We start from the raw sequence: 16,909 nt of genomic DNA, 5'->3' as shown, positions 1-16,909 counted from the left end.
CAAGCTTCCTTTATAAGCACATCCCTGCTCTGATTCAAAATAACAATTAATACTTTGCACTGGTTTTTGATGCAAGATTTTAGATTCAGTAGACTGTTTTTCTTAGGTCCTGAGAATTCAGGTAATTAAAAAGACTATTAATTGACTAAACATGTCCAGATATTATTAAAAGACAGTTTAAAAATGTAAAATAATGCACATATTCTTTGCCTTTTCCTTACATCTTTCAATTGTTTAGTTTTCTCCCTTTATAACCTGTAGTGGTCCCTTTAAGAGACGGCTGGAACTTCCTCACAGAAGCAGCTGTGGTTGGCTACAAACTAGCTGATAAGTTTTGCTACAGATCTTCACAGAATGCCAATGTCCCTGAGAATTTTCCTTGTGGTTTTTATTACCAACAAGTTGCTAATGAATATATATAAACATATGTTATATATTCAAGTTGCTAATGAATCTTAATAATATATTATATTTAATATTATTCATTCGCAACTTGAATATACATTCATTAGCAATATATATACACGCATACATACTTCAGAATTTGTAATGGCAGAAGAAATAAGACTGGAAGGAAAAGAATGTAGAAGAATATGAAATGATAGAATTGGGACAAAATTAGAGCTAAGAAATTATCAACAATTAGGACAAGAGAATTAGAATTGAAAAAGAAAATTTAAAATGACCCTCAGATACTGAGTGAGTTATAGAAATCATTCAATCCCCACTCCTGAGAAGCATTTCTCTTTTCGAACTCTGGGTAGGGGCTAGGAGCTGGTCTCATAGCCTTTGCACTCTAGAAGTTCCATATTGTACAGGATTGTTTTGGCTATTCTGGGTCGCTGTTTTTGTTTATGTTTTTCATATAAAATTGAGTGTTGTTCTTTTGAGATCTGTAAAGCATTGTGTTTAGACTTTGATGGGGATTGCACTGAATCTGTAGACTGCTTTTGGTAAGGTTGTTATTTTTACTGTGTTAATTCCACCTATCCATAAGCATGGAAGTTCTTTCCATTTCTGATATCTTCTTCAGTTTTGTTCTTCAAAGACTAAAAATTCTTTTCCTACAAGTCTTCCATTTGTTTGGTTAGAGTTACAGCAAGATATTTTATATAATTTGTAGCTATTGTAAAAGATGTTGTTTCTCTGATATATTCCTCAGTCTGTTTATCATTTGTTTATAGGAGGGCTACTGATTTTTTTTAATTAATCTTGTATCCCACTGAATACTGAAGGTTTTTATCAGCAGTATCAGTTCCCTAGTAGAATTTTGTATATGTATACTATCATATTATATGCAAATAATGAAAGTTTGACTTCTTTCAATTTGTATCCCCTTGATCTCCTTTGATTTTCTTATTGTTCTAGCTAGAACTTCCAGTACTCTGCTGAATAGATATGGAGAGAGTGGACAGCTTTGTCATGTTCCTGATTTTAGTGGAATCGCTTTGAGTTTCTCTCCAGTTAATTTGATGTTGACTGTTGGCTTGCTGTATATTGCTTTTATTATGTTTAGATATGTTCCTCATATCCCTGATTTTCTTCAAGACCTTTATCATGAAGGGGTGTTGGGTTTTGTCAAAGGCTTTTTTAGCATCTAATGAGATGATCATGTGATTTTTTCTTTCAGTTTGCATATATAGTGGATTACATTGAAAAAATTTTCATATGTTGAATAAATCCAGGCATCTCTGGGATAAAGTCAATTTGGTCATAGTGAGTAATTTTGTGTGTGTGTGTTCTTAGGTTTGGTTTGCCAGTATACTATTGAGTATTTTTGCATCTATGTTCATGATGAAGATTGGTCTCTAATTCTTTCTTAATTGAATCTATGTGGTTTGGGTATCAGGGTAATCAAAGCCTCCTAAAAAGAGTTTGGTAATGTCCTTCTGTTTCTATTATGTGGAACAATTTGAGGAGTACAGGTAATAGCTCTTCTTTTTTTAAATTCTGGTAGAAATCTGCACTGAAACTACCTAGCCCTGGGCTTTTTTTGGTTGACAGACTTTTGATGACTGCTTCTATTTCCTTAGGGGTAATGGGTCTATTAAATTGATTATCTGGTCTTGATTTAATTTTGTTATGTAGCACCTATCCAGAAAATTGCCTATTTCTTTTAGATTTTCCAATTTTGAGGAATATAGATTTTTGAATAATGTCCTGATGAGTCTTTGGATTTCCTCAGTGTCTGTTTTTGTGTCCCCCTTTTCATTTCTGATTTTGTTAATTTGGATATTCTCTCTCTGCCTTTTGGTTAGTTTGGATAAGGGTTTGTCAATCTTGTTGATTTTCTCAAAGAACCAACTCTTTGTCTCATTATTTCTCTGTAGTACTCTCTGTGATTCTATTTTATTGATTCCAGTCCTGAGTTTGATTATTTCCTACAGTCTACTCCTCCTGTGTGAATTTGCTCTTTTTGCTCTAGAGCTTTCAGATGTACTGTTAAAAGTAGCTAGAGTAAGAGTTCTCCAAATTCTTTATGTGGATGCTTAGTGCTATGAACTTTCCTTTTAGCACTGCTTTCACAGTGTCTCATAAGTTTGGGTGTGTTGTGCATTCATTTTCATTGAAATCTAGTCAGTCTCTAATTTATTTATTTCTACCTTGATCCAGTGATAATTCAGATGAGAACAGTTCAGTTTTCATGAGTTTGTGGCTTACTGTAGTTTGTGTTGTTGCTGTTGAATTCTACCTTTAACCCATGGCGATCCCATAAAATACAGGGTTTATTCCAATTTTTTGTATTTGTTGAGATTTCCTTTGTGACCAAGCACATGATCGGTTTCAGAGAAGGTTCCATAAGATGCTGAGAAGGTATATTCTTTTGTCTTTGGGTGAAATGTCCCATACATTTCTGTTAAATTCAGTTGAGTCACAAATCTGTTAGTTTCCTTATTTCTCTGTGAATTTTCTGTATGGCAGACCTGTCCATTAGTGAGAGTGGAGTGTTGAGGTCTCCCGCTACTAGTGGGGTTTAATGTGTAATTTAGTGTAGTAATGTTTCTTTTACAAATGTTGGTGCCCTTGTATTTGGGCCAAAAATGATCAATATTGAGACTTCATCTATATGTATTTTTCCTGTGATGATTATGAAATGCCCTTCTTCATCTCTTTTGATTAGTTTTAGTTTGAAGTCTATTTTGTTAGACATTAGGGTAGCTACACCAGTGTTTCTTAGGGCCATTCAATTGGAAATCTTCTCCCAATCCTTTTCTCTGAGGTAATGTCTCTCTTTGAGGTTGAGGTGTTGTTTCTTGTATGCAGCAGAAGGGTGGATCTTGTTTTTGTATCCATTCTGTTAACCTGTGTCTTTTTATAGATGCATTGAGTCCATTGATATTAAAAGATATTAATGACTGGATGGATATTAATGGTGGTTAATTCCTACTAATTTTGATTTTGGTGGTGGTATTGGTAGTGTGTGTGTGTGTGTGTGTGTGTGTGTTTCCCTTTTTTGGGATTTACTGGTATGGGATTATCTATTACCTATATTTTTGTGGGTACAGCTAACTTTCTTGGGCTGCAGTTTTCCTTCTAGTTTCCTTCCTTCCTTCCTTTCTATAGGGCTGGATTTGTGAATAGGTATTGTTTAAATCTGGTTTTGTGATGGAATATCTTGTTTTCTCCATCTATGGTTATTGAATGTTTTGCTGGGTATAGTAGTCTGGGATGGCATTTGGGGTCTCTTAGTGTCTGCAAAATGTCTGTCCAGGACCTTCTGGCTTTTAGTCTCCATTGAGAAGTCTGATGTAATTATGAGAGGTTTGCCTTTATATGTTACATGGTCTTTTTCCTTTGCAACTCTAAGTATTTTTTTCTTTATTTGTATGTTTAGTGTTTTGATTATTATGTAGTGAGGAGACTTTTCTTTTTGCCCCAGTCTATTTGGTGTTTGATAAGCTTCTTGTATCTTCATTGGTATGTCTTCTTTAGGTTAGGAATGTTTTCTTCTATAATTTTGTTGAATATATTTTCTGTGCCTTTGAGCTGGTTTCTTCTCCTATCCCTATTATTCTTATGTTTGGTATTTTTATGGTGTCCCAGATTTCCTGGATATTTTGTGTTATGAATTTGTTGGATTTAACATTTTCTTTGACTGATGAATCTATTCCCCTATCTATATAATATCCTCTATAGGGAAGATATCTATATGATATATCAATGCTTAAGATTCTCTTTCATACCTTGCATTCTCTTGTATTCTGCTGGTTATGCTTACATCTGTTGTTCCTTTTGCTTACCCAGATTTTCCATTCCAGAACTCCCTCCATTTGTGTTTTCTTTATTGCCTCTATTTCAAGTCTTGAACTGTTTCCTTCGCCTGTTTGATTCTTTTTTTTCTTGGCTTTCTTGGATTTTTTAAGGGATTCATTGATTTCTCCCAATTTTTTGTTTGTCTTTTCCTTGATTTCAACAACAGAATTTCTCATTTGCTGAACTGAACACTGCCACAGACAAAAATGCAAGGAGAATGCAGAAAAGGTAGCTTCAGACTTCTTTGCTGTTTTGAATCAGAGAAATCCAAACTTTCCTTTAATGTATGGGCTTTCTAACTGATGGAGTCACTTTAGACCGGATCACCTCACTTTGGACCGTTTAGAAAAATGGTTAAATGATAGGTGAACTTATTTTGCAAAGCCCCTTCATGATACCATCTAGATTCATCTTTAATGAAGTGACTCCTGAGGTGTGTGCAGGTGACACAGGATACTACTCCCCAACTCCCTGTGCATCCCACAAAGGAGCAATCCTTGAAGTTTCCTAGTGAGAAACATACTAGGAAAGAAGTTCTAGACTACAGTGCATGTAAGCCAAAAGTAGTATGCCAAGAGTTAACTCACATGGCACATGTAGCTTTGACTGAACGTGGTTTTCTTCTCTTCTAATTTTGTTTTGTTTTTTACATTTATTTATGTATCCATATCATGTTATACACATGGAGGTCAAAGTATGACTTGCAGGAGTCAGTTCTATCCTCCCATGTGGGTTCTAGGAACTGAACTTGAGTCATCAATTTTTCCAACAAGCACCATCTCACTGTTAAGTTCAAAGCATAGCCTCAACCCCCAAAATGACAGTCTGTGTTCAGGGCAGATTGGAATCTGGGCCAGCTGAACAGATGGATTGCAAGCTATAAATGGAGACTGCACTTACATCCCGGCTGCCCAGACCTGAATAATCTCACAGGAACTATATTAATTACAACAATGGTTTGGCCAACAGCTCAGGCATATTCCTATCTAACTCTTACATCCTAAATTAACCCATTTCTATTATTTCATATTTTACCACGAGGCTCGTAGTTTGTTACCTCTTGCTTCTTGGGTGGCTACATCACATCTGTCTGACTCCACTTTTTTTCTCCCTGCATTCAGTTTAGTTTTCCCACTTACTTATATTCTGCCCTGCCATAGGCCATAGCAGCCTCTTTATTAACCAATGGTAATAAAACATATTCACAACATACAGAGGGGAGTCCCACATCAGCTAGCAAATAAACAAACGTCTAAAATTAGTATTCCTGAGAAACTTGTGAAGTGAGTTTCTGTTTGTCAGGAAGAGTCATTACTTCCCTTATGTGCACCTGTGTGAAGTTAGAGTTCAGCCTGTAACAGAAAGTAGGATTGTAGAAAGAAGCTGAGAGGAATTTTCCCTTCAGACGAACTTTACAGGAAAAAGTGGACTTATGCTCTATATAAGCTATACTTCCCCAGCCCTGCTCATGGTCAACCCTGATTCAGTTCTCTTTCTCCTGGACTTCCCAACACTTTCTGGATAAATTTCTATGGATGCTGATGTATAGTTATCATTTGAATTAGAGGTCTTCAGTCTCTATGAACAAATGGGTAGAAATTTTGTACTTTTTCTAGTATGTATATCTTCCACTCCCTAGGCAGTTATACAAATGTTTAAAAATTTCCTCTGTGGGGTTTCGCTTGTTTTATTGTTTAGCTAGCTGCTGTCATGTTCCAATTTGTATGCATGTGTCAAGGGAACTCTTAAGAGCTCCATGGGGTTTGGATTACACACTAAGGAAGAACTAGAATCTATAAATCTTTTCCAAAACACACCTCTTGTAAAGCATGGTGATATTGAACAAAGAGACTTGGCTGCTGGATCTTGAGGATCTTGAGATGATCATCTATGTGCCTAAGCCAGTCCTGTGTGCATATCTGTATACAAGAGAGAGAAGAGAAGAGACTGTTGTAAACACTGGTAGAGATGGATCTCTTCAAACTGAAGCTCATGAAAACCTAGATAATACAATCATGTTACATTGCTGACAGAGGGGCCCTCGGCAGGAAGTGGAAAGAGGAAAGAATAGTGAGTTACAACACGTCAAAGGAGAGGTGTTTGTATCCAATCACACAGTAGGGCTATTACAGGCACCCTGTACCGCGATGGAGGAATTGACAGAAGAGGTAACACAGGATATGATGTGCCTCTGAATAGACAAAGGATACTGGAGACTCCTGAAATGCTAGAGGGATTTTTTTTTTTTTTGAAGGGTTGATAGGCCAAGTGAAAAAGGAGATGCTGAGCTGGCATGATCCAAGTAATGCTTCTCTTCACCTTCACCTTGCCTCTGGCAATTAAATTTGTCTTCTACTTCACTGAGAAAATAAAGGCCATGAAGTATGTCCTTCAGAAGCCATTCCTCATCTTCAGACACCTCGGGCTAATGCCCCTGTGGATTTTTGTTCTTTTTTGAGACAGAGTCTGTGTCTCCCTACTGAGTGATTGGGTTACACATACACACCACCACAGCTGGCACTGTTCTTTGTGTTAAATTCTTGAGTTGTGTCACTGTCCTAGGAATGACAACACAGCCCTCATGTGGGTACCAGGAACGATTTGCCTAATTCTTCTTCTGTGCTTTTGACTACAGGAATGTGCAACAATAGGGCCCATCTCACAATTGAGGAGCTGCCCTCACTAGATGCTGAGTCTGCTGCTACTTTGAATTTGAATTTTACTCATCTCAGAATAGTGCAAAATAAATTTCTGTCCTTTATAAGTGTTCTAGTTATGGATGTTTTGTTATAGAAGCTCAAATGGATTAGTAATAGGTAAAGTAATAGTGAATCAAAGACTTCATTTAGATGCATAAGCATGGATTTTAAAAAAAAAAGTTGTCTCAGCACACAGCCTGAGGAGAAGTCCAATCAAATCAGACTACATCTATGGGATGGATATTCTTGGTTATCAACTTGACTACATCTTGAATTAACTAAAGTCCAAAAATGGAAGGCATACCTATGACATAGTTTTGCTTAATTTGAAGTACAATGGATGATCTACTTCGATCTGTTTCTTTAAGGTAGGAAGACACACTTTTAATCCAGATTTTTTGATCTTGGAAAATACACCTTTAATCTGGATCACACCTTCTGCTGGAAGCCTATATAAGAACATGGAAGAAGGCAGCTTTTGTTCTTTACCTGTTTATCCTCACCTTGATAGGAAGTCCATTCTTTCCCTGGCATTAGAACCTACTTCTTTGCAGTTCCAAGTGTATACTAAAAACTAGCTGAGACATCCAGCCTCATAGACTGAGAAACTAATGAATTCTTGAACTTTCCATTCATGGCCAACCATTATTGAATTAGCTGGACCACAGCCTGTAAGTCATTCTAATACATATCCTTTCTATATAGAGAGAAAGATTCATTCTATAAGTTCTGTTACTCTAGAGATCCTTGACTAATACAATGTGCATCAACACTTCATATTTTAAAGTTATCTATTTATTTTATTTATTATTTGCATGTGAGAATATCAGTGTGTATACATGTGCCATGGTACAAGCTATTGTTTTCCTAGAGGAACATGAACAAATATTTACTCACCCAAGATTGAGAACAAACAACAGACCAAAATAAAGGTACCAACTTGGTGAACCAATGAGTTTATTGAGGTTACTTATAGAAATATGAAAGAGAGATTCTTCCAGGAGTATAAATGACTCAAAGATAGCTGTATCATTAAAAGATACCATGAGTATTGGCTCGTGAAATTTGAAAGCCTGCAGTTTACTACACAACTTGCAGGAAGATTAACAGGTTTAAAGTGCATTTTCTGGTTGGTCTGAGCCTCTTCCAGGTAATGTACTTTGTCTGTGTGTATCACGTAGCAGTTCTTACCAATTACATAACCTTGAAAAGGTAAGGACCTAGTGAGTCTCGCCAGTTTCAGGGACTTCCCGGAGCTATTGAGTTGTTTTCTTCCTGAGTTTTAAGGTGCTTTTCTGTAGGATGGAATGTTTCCCCTCCCTGAAGAACATCCTGAGTCTTAATGAGCTTCTCTCATTATATGGGACATGAGATGAGATGTTTTATCTCTGAGGAAGCTGCTTCACAACATATGTGACCGTTTGTGCTATCTGTCTTCTCCTTCTACCTTTGCTTGCATTCCAGGGATTGCACTTAGGGCATTAGGCATTTACACTGAGTAACCCCATGTACTTTTACAAGTAGTACTTTTTTATCATGCTTTTCACCTAGGAAAGCCTTTACATGTCATGGTACTCCATTATGAAATTTGAGAGCTGGATGGATTATTCTGTCAATTATCTGTAGGATAGGCTTTCAAAGAACATAACTGAGCCAGTAAAGTACCAACAAGTAAGGAAAAGAGGCCAAACGGAACCTCAACCAACCTAACCTAACCTCACTGGCGTCTAAGCACAGGGAAGGATACCAGATTACCTGAGGCAAGTCAAGCTAAGAGAGGGCTGTGCCCTTGGGTGGGCTTGTTTGAATCTCCTTACAAGGAAATGGTTGAATGAATATTCACCCAGGAAATGGCCTTTCCATGCCTGTAAGTCAGATGAACCAGGACTCCTCTCAGATCACGATAGATAGATAGATAGATAGATAGATAGATAGATAGATAGATAGATAGATAGATAGGAATAGGTATGGAAAGACAATAAATTTAAAAGCAGTGTGTCCATTATTTTTTTCTGTCAAGATTGACATTTATCAATAAATATCTATTTATATTTATATTTCTACCTGGCCTAGACATGTAATACTTAGTCATACATGTACAATGTAAAAGTTCGCTGGCCAAAAAGGTAATAAAATAATCATTTAAATTAAATGTTTTCTTTATTAGATTTCATTTTCCAGCTGTATAAACTTAATAGAATTTTTTCCTTAATTTCAAACTACATAATGCTTTTGACTGAACAGTGATTACCTTTCCAGCCCAATGATCTTTTCTGTCAATGGCAATTAAATCCACAAAGATGATTTCTTTCTAACATCTGAGATTCTTATTTTTCCATTGCACATCAAACATTTTGTTACAGTCAACCAAATTTTCTTAGGAAAATGTATTTCATAAGACAGAATCAAAAATCCTCTAACAATAATGTAAATATGTTAGCCACATGCCAATTGCCAACACTGCATTTTATTATTATTGTGGGGCTCTGTAGATATCGGCTGAAGACTAAACATTGTGTAAATCTTGTCTTACTTTCAAGCTTATTTCTGGGTGCCATTGTCCCTGGTTCTGATAAACCTTAGCAAAAAAAGTAATTTTAATATTATTTACTAATCTGTAGCTACATATTTTATAAGTTATTTTAAATCTTCTCATTTTAAATGATGATTTCCTACCACATAGAAAGAATAAGTAAATCCCCAGACCAGAATAAAATACAAAGTTCCGGTGTTTCCACCCATTCTCTGCACCAAGAAAATCAAATCTGTGTTAATAAGCTTTAGTGTTTCCCAATGTCTTAACTCAAACTGAGTCTTCATTCTTCTGACAAAATAAAACTTTAAATACACCATCCTGCCCCACCAGCACCTAGCAGGAGAGTGAACTTTAGGAAATGCAGAGACTCGTGGATGTTCAAGGGTCTAGGAACGTGACTGTTAAGTGTGCAAGCCCTAAAACAGGAAATTTATACCAACCCCTTTAAGGCTCAGGGAATATTACAGATGAGAGACGCAGGAAAAATTTAAAAGCCAGGGAGAAGGGCTATGAAATGTTATACTCACTGCATGACATGCCAATGTAAGCATGATCTCATGGCAGCTAAGGTTGTCTGCATTTGCCTATGCGAGACTAGGTTTGTCAACATCCAATCATGGAAGGAGGATGTTTGTGGAGTCCCACTCTTCTTTCTCTGCTAAATTTTTGGACACTGATAGATTCTGAGGGAGAGGTCATTGTCTTCAACTGTATACCCAGCAAGGAGCCCACCAGGCTCTTTCAGTAGATATATTTCCAAACCTGTGGTCACACAGATGGTCTTGGCATGAGTGTAGGAAAAGGTCTTGTATGAAGGTGGGGGTGAGGGTGATGAGGAGAGGTGTGAGCAAGGTAAGAAAAAGAGAGAGTGAGAGGGAACTGGAGGTATTATGTACATGTGTAAAGTTGGTTGACAAAGAACACATTAAATAGTTAAAAAGAAATATGTAAAAAATAAATATATTAAAATACACACACACATGAAATCTGAATTAGCCCAGTAAAGGAGAGTTTTTCTACTTACCAGCCAAATTTCTTTGCTTACAAAGGTTCTAATATAAATACTAAAGTAAAAAAGTAATAATTTTTTATTAATTCTTTAACAAATGTATTAATTTACTCTTCTAATGTGTCAAATTAAAATTATACTCAAAACATGAAAAAAACATAAAACCATTACTAAAAGGAAAGAAATGTGTCATCCATCTGAAACTGCATTATCATTCACAGTGTTAGTTTTTCCTCTTTTTGCTAATTTTAGCAATACAAGTGCAGGTAGAGTCTACCAAGGGTGATACTTGATAGAAATGGTTAGATAAGAAAAATTAGGAGCTCCCGGTTCTAGACTCAAGCGGCTGTTCTAAATGCCCAGACAGGAGAAAGAAACCAGCCCAGACTCTCTCTCTTCAGCCACAGAAGGGATCTGACCAGGAAAAGCTGAAGCCTTTCTTTTTTCCATTTCACATTAACTGAGGACTCAAGCACAGGTTTTTTGGTTTGTTGCTGTTGCTGTCTCAGGGCAGCCATTCCTTTAGCATCTGCAGGGATGTGGTTCTGGGACACTCTTTGCTATCCCAATCAGCAGATGTTTAATCCCTCATATAAACTGAAGTGACATTTTCCCATGTACCTTTCTCACAGCTGCCTGTATACTTTAAAACATTTCCAGGTCTCTTTTAACATCTAGTAGAAAGTGAATGCTATATAAGCAGTTGTTATACTCCATTGTTTAGAGATCATGACAAAGAGAGAATGTGTCCCCATGCTGAGTATTAGTGTAGTGTTGTCTTGTTTGTTTGCATAGTTTTCATCCACAGCTCCATGAACCCGCAAATGCAGAATCTGTGCATATGAGGCCCAGCTGTGTAATACTTTCCTCCAGGACAGCACACACAAACTCTCCTGCTCTCTGGATTTCAGGGAATATCTGGCTGCCCTTACTGTTTAGAAGGCTGGTTTCAAATTGCAATGCCAACCTTGAACACAACAGTCTGTCCTTTCCTTTAAAACCCAAGACAAGGTTTCACTTCAGTCAAAGTGTGTTTCTCTGGGCAGAATAACTGCTGTATTTATGAGACGTATGCTTTGTCTCCATTGCTCTTGCACACGACAAAGCACGGTCTTAGCAGTGACTGTAAGCAAGCTTCATGGATGTGCAAAACACGTTGGTAGACAAGAGGACAAAACTGGTGCTGTTTTAATTGACTAGGAGTTTTGTTTTGAGAAAGACAAAACAAAGAATCTCCCCTATAAAGCATTCAGTGTACAGTTGTTGGAATCAGCTATTTCAATGAGAAAATTCATGTGACCCTCCTCGAGATCCATCCTGTGTTGTTCGTATGCTCAGATGATGTTTGATCTACTTTTCTGATCTGAACATTTTGCTATTATACTGAAAAAAAAATTAAAGGACAAGAGAACCAGGCACTGTAATTGCAGCTTTCCTCAGAGAACAAGCTGGCAGGCTCTTCCTGAAGGCACAAAGACATGAAAACATGTATCTCTCAGAATATACAAATTGTTAATTGATATACGTTATTTGTTATTTCAAAAAAAACGTTTCTTTGTCGAACCACATATTCTAGTTACTTTTAATCATTGGGAACAAAACACCTAGAATTAACATCTTGAAGTGTTTCAAAGAATATGCTCCATGATGGCATGATTGCTTGACCCCATATGCTTGGACAAGACATGCTGGTGGCAGGGGCATGTAACTAAGGAGTTCCTTTATGGTAGACAGAAATCAGAGAGAGGAAGGCAGGAAAGACCCAGGGGCAAAGTAAACCCTACCATCAGTGACTTACTTCCTCCGGGTAGCCTTTGCTTCATAAAGTTTCCAAAACTCTCAAAATGGCATTTCTTAAAACATGGACCTATGAGGCATTCATATGCAAACTATAATAACACCAAAACAAGTTCTCTGTTTTGATGGCAGAAAGAGGGAAGCAAATAAATCATTAACTGTCACCAGTATCCCCTGCGGACTTGTTTCAATGCTCTGGAACTTTCACTTTCCAACAAGACAAACGCCCATGGCCTGAAAGAATTTAACAAAGTTAATTTTCATTGTCCATCACAAACCAATAGAACTTCCTTTATGGATACAAATATATTCTGAATTGTGTTGGAAGCAATAGGTTTATAATGACATTAGCAATTATTAAGACTATCAAAGGCCCACACAACACTAATTTCATTACACAAAGTTTTCCATTTAATTTAATTCTGACTTTGCCCTGAAGTAACTAATACTTATGAAGATTACAACATGAGTTGCTAAGACCATCTTTTGAGTTTGGTTAAGAAGAGAATTTGGTCAAATGCAATCATTTCATGACTGTCACAGATAGTAACAGGAAGCTGTGAAACCAATGGGAGAGAAAGGATAAGGGGATCGGAGCCTTGGCCAATCAAATGTCGCACTTCATGGAATCATCAGGTCAGCAATACCGGGGAAATGTTCGGAAGGTTTTCCACTCTTCCAACACCTAGAACCACTGCTTCTCCCTTTAATGGGACACCCAAATTGCTTTCAGATTCACTCTCTATGGGTTCTACCCATCAGAAACTCAGGTCATTCTGTCCTTCATTCGCTCTGTTCAACAATCTCTTCATCTCCTCTTCACCAAACTGGAACCCTTACTTCTTCTGCAACAAAGCTTTCAGATCCCAGAACCTTCTCTAACCTGTTGCTCCAGCATCGATTTCCTTCTGTCATTCTGTACTTGGAGTCTTTCCCCAGCCACCCAAGTTCTTCCAGAGTCAGAGTTATCTGTCTACTTCTGACAAAGTAACTCACTGCTGATACTTTCCTTCTCTCCTCTTCTCTCCTCTCCTCTCCTCCTCTTTTCTTCTTCTTCTTCTTCTTCTTCTTCTTCTTCTTCTTCTTCTTCTTCTTCTTCTTCTTCTTCTTCTTCTTCTTCTTCCTCTCTCTCTCTCTCTCTCTCTCTCTCTCTCTCTCTCTCTCTGAGTTGCCTCACTATAAAGCCTAGGCTGTCTCAATCTCTCAATGTGCTAGGAATATGTGTGTATAGCAAGTATAAGAAGCCTAGAATTTTATTCTTGTGTAGATTGAAGATACTGAACACATAGAATATGAATTCCAAGCCACAGGAATCTAGCAGTGTGATTCCTTTTCCCAGGAGCTCCTTGGACTACTCACTTTGGGTCAATTCTCTATCAGTGGTAAATGTTACAACATTTCTTCTCCAACAGTATCTCAGAAAATGTAAGGTTTTAATCTCACTTTAACACCCCCACTAATTTCTGTGAATCACTTAAGTATTGACTTCCTAGGAATCCAGCACTCCTGGGCCCTCCAAAATCCTTGTCTATTAACCATCCTTCTTAATTATATCACTCTGGATTTTAGCATCTTCTTTATTAAGAAATTGTTTCTTCTAGTATCATTTTTTCTAACCTGAGTTTCCTTAAAGTTTTATAAGGCAGAAGTTTATATTTGCTCCCACAAAGTCCAATGAGCATGCTCCTACTGCCCAGGGTGCAGAAGAGAGGAGATGGAATACAAACCCCTCTTCCATTTACAGGCCAGTGGCCAGAACTGGTCACACAATCTCAATCCATTTGCAAAGGAAGTGGGAAGTGTAAAGGCAGATGTAGGCATCCAGTTAACATTTAGAAATGGTCTCTGACATATCACCATTTGGGATACAACTCAAACATCTTTTCTCTATAACGTTGTCTCTAATCTTCTCCAAACAGGCCTTCCCTTAATTCTCAATCCTCAGCTCCCGAGTGATTCATGTCCATGTCTTCCATAGTTTGTTCTCCGGTGCCAATGAAATCAGCTTGCTTCAGAAATCAGTTTTGTTTCAGTTCTGCTTTTTTAAAAGAAAAGAATTGTGTATATTTACCAGGTATTTTGTACCAATATAGCACATGTAAACAACGTGTAATGGTCAAATCAGGGTAGTTAATTAACATTTCCTTATCCTTAAACATGCATTATTTCTTTGTGTTGAGGACTTTAAAATTCCTCCGTTTTAGTTTTTTCACAATAAGTTATTATGAAGCATCATCTCTCTATTATACAAACTAACATTAGAAACCACAACTAAGACCTCTTGGTGACTGCATCTTAAGACTTGTTACCTAATCACTTGTTAACCCTTTTTCTTTGCTCTTCTTCAAGTGTAGTAGCAGTCTCTCTATCTCTATCTCTATCTCTATCTCTATCTCTCTCTATCTATCTATCTATCTATCTATCTCTCTGTCTCTCTCTGTGACTGTGTGTATGTGTCTCCTCTCCCACTGTGAAACCAACATTTTAGCTTCCACATGTGAGAAAGGTTGATTATTGATTTGCTCTTCTATACCTACCTTATTTCACTTAACATAACTTCATCCAGTTCTACCTGTGTCAAAAATGACAGATTTTGTGTATTTTTATGGCTAAGTAACATTTTGTTGTGTATATAAGTCATGTTTTCTTTCCTTAGAATAAGCTTTTTTCCATATTTACTTTCTTAACCCTAAATTTCTTCAAGTGTGGAATTATGTCTTAACTGGCACCTGAAGACCCCTCTAAAACCTTGACTAGCCCAAGAATACTTTTTGAATTCACATAAATCAGATAAGAAATGAAGAATGTAGAACTCCAAAGAGACTTTGAGATAAGGAAAAAGGGAGGAAAAAAACCCCAACAGTTTATTGAAATTCAGAGGCCAACTCTTCAGAAACATTTACTGTTTTCTTGAATTTGGTGGACACAATCAGGTGGCATCATTTGAGAGCATCAGTCATAACTGAACCATATATTACAGAATATCGTGTGAAATATTGGCAGCTTAAAAAAATATGTTCCTTGGAATAGACTCTCAGCAAGGCAAAGCCTCTCCTCAGAGCACAGCTTTAAAACTTAGAAGGCAGCTCTCTGCCCATTCCAAATCACCAGAAGTAAAGTATCAAGTCCTAAGTGCCCCCCAGTGACCCAGTGGGCTAGCTGGGGTGGTTTTTTCCCTTCCACTTTGCAGAAAGAAAAGACAGTAAAAGTTCCTTCAGTGAGCTGCCAAGGTGCTCCCAGGCCATTGTGCAGAATCATTGTCAGGTTAAATTAGGGAGTACAGACTCCGTGAGTGTAAAAAAATCAATACTTGATGGAAGATTGCTCCTCAGAAAATCTGTTTTGATTCCAGGATTAATTCGCGACCAAAGGCTTCTGCAAAATGGCATGCCATTAGTCAGAAAATGAACACATTCTACCCCTGAAATTGGATGGAAATATGTCAGCTGGTTGACCCATTCATTCTCCTCACTTTCTGGGCAGAAAGAGTGGGTGTGGTAGCTATGTGAATTAGTGCCCCAAACGTGGTCCATTTTCAAAACAGGATAAAAAAAAAATTTTTTTGAAGTCCAATGTGAATTGGGAGTAGTCTCTAGGCCATTGTTGGAGAGGGATCGCAAATGTGTTTCATCAAGGCAAATGCATTTGTCTGGAAGGTCCGACTCTCCTGAGTGTTCTAAGCCTTAGAATAAACCCTGCTAAAAATCTTAAAATAAAACAAAGACTGTTCCCTTCAAAGCATCGACTTGCAATATTAATGACAATGTAATCGTGTTGTCATATACAAAGTAACACTCCTCACACTCCTTTTCTCAGTTTTCTTCACCTAAGAACTTTGGCAAAGGGCAAGAGTCACCTCTTCATTGGTGCTGGTCTCGGTGCCCTCCTGGCTCCTGTGATTGATCTATGAGGATTAAGTGCAAAGATGCACTTCATGCTACAGGCTTTACTGTATGTAAAAGTTACTATCTATGCCTTTCATTCCAATTAAAACTGGGACTATTAGGAATGTTTCTCCCTCTCCATGGTGATAACAAAGATGGCATGAACTCTGAGAAAGCAAGTATTCAGGGACGCTCTTTGGTCTTTTTTCCATAGTGGCCACTACCAATAACCCAAATATACAGGATTCCTTGAAGGCAAGAGGCCTCGCTGTTTCTGCTCACGCATAGAAAGACTTGTTTAACACTGAAGCTCTGCGTCCACAGCTTCATCTCCCTTCTATTCTCTTCTCCACCCATCCATCCCCTTCCATAAAAGACACATACTTCTCTCGCATCTACATGATTCTTCTAATGAGCTCGTCATTAAAGGATAATGCAAAGAAAATGAACTGCTTACACACACGCACAGAGAGAGAGAGAGAGAGAGAGAGAGAGAGAGAGAGAGAGAGAGAGAGAGAGCAGTCCTGATGTCAGAATCTAGAGCCCCAGTATGCTTCTGTGCTATTCCATCTGGGCCAGAGGATTTGCCTTCAAACACCAAGTTTCTCAATTTTTTTTCCAAGGGAGCCCTTGGCATTCTGGAAATGAAAGGGAAATTAAAAGCAGATAAATGTCATTTACCATATTGGCAATTCATATATGCACAAACATCTTTCACTAGCTGGTCCTG

This window comes from Myodes glareolus, chromosome 14 (assembly GCF_982192425.1).
Source record: "Myodes glareolus chromosome 14, mMyoGla1.1, whole genome shotgun sequence".
Lineage (NCBI taxonomy): Eukaryota > Metazoa > Chordata > Mammalia > Rodentia > Cricetidae > Myodes > Myodes glareolus.
Note: the sequence above shows the minus strand (reverse complement) of the source record.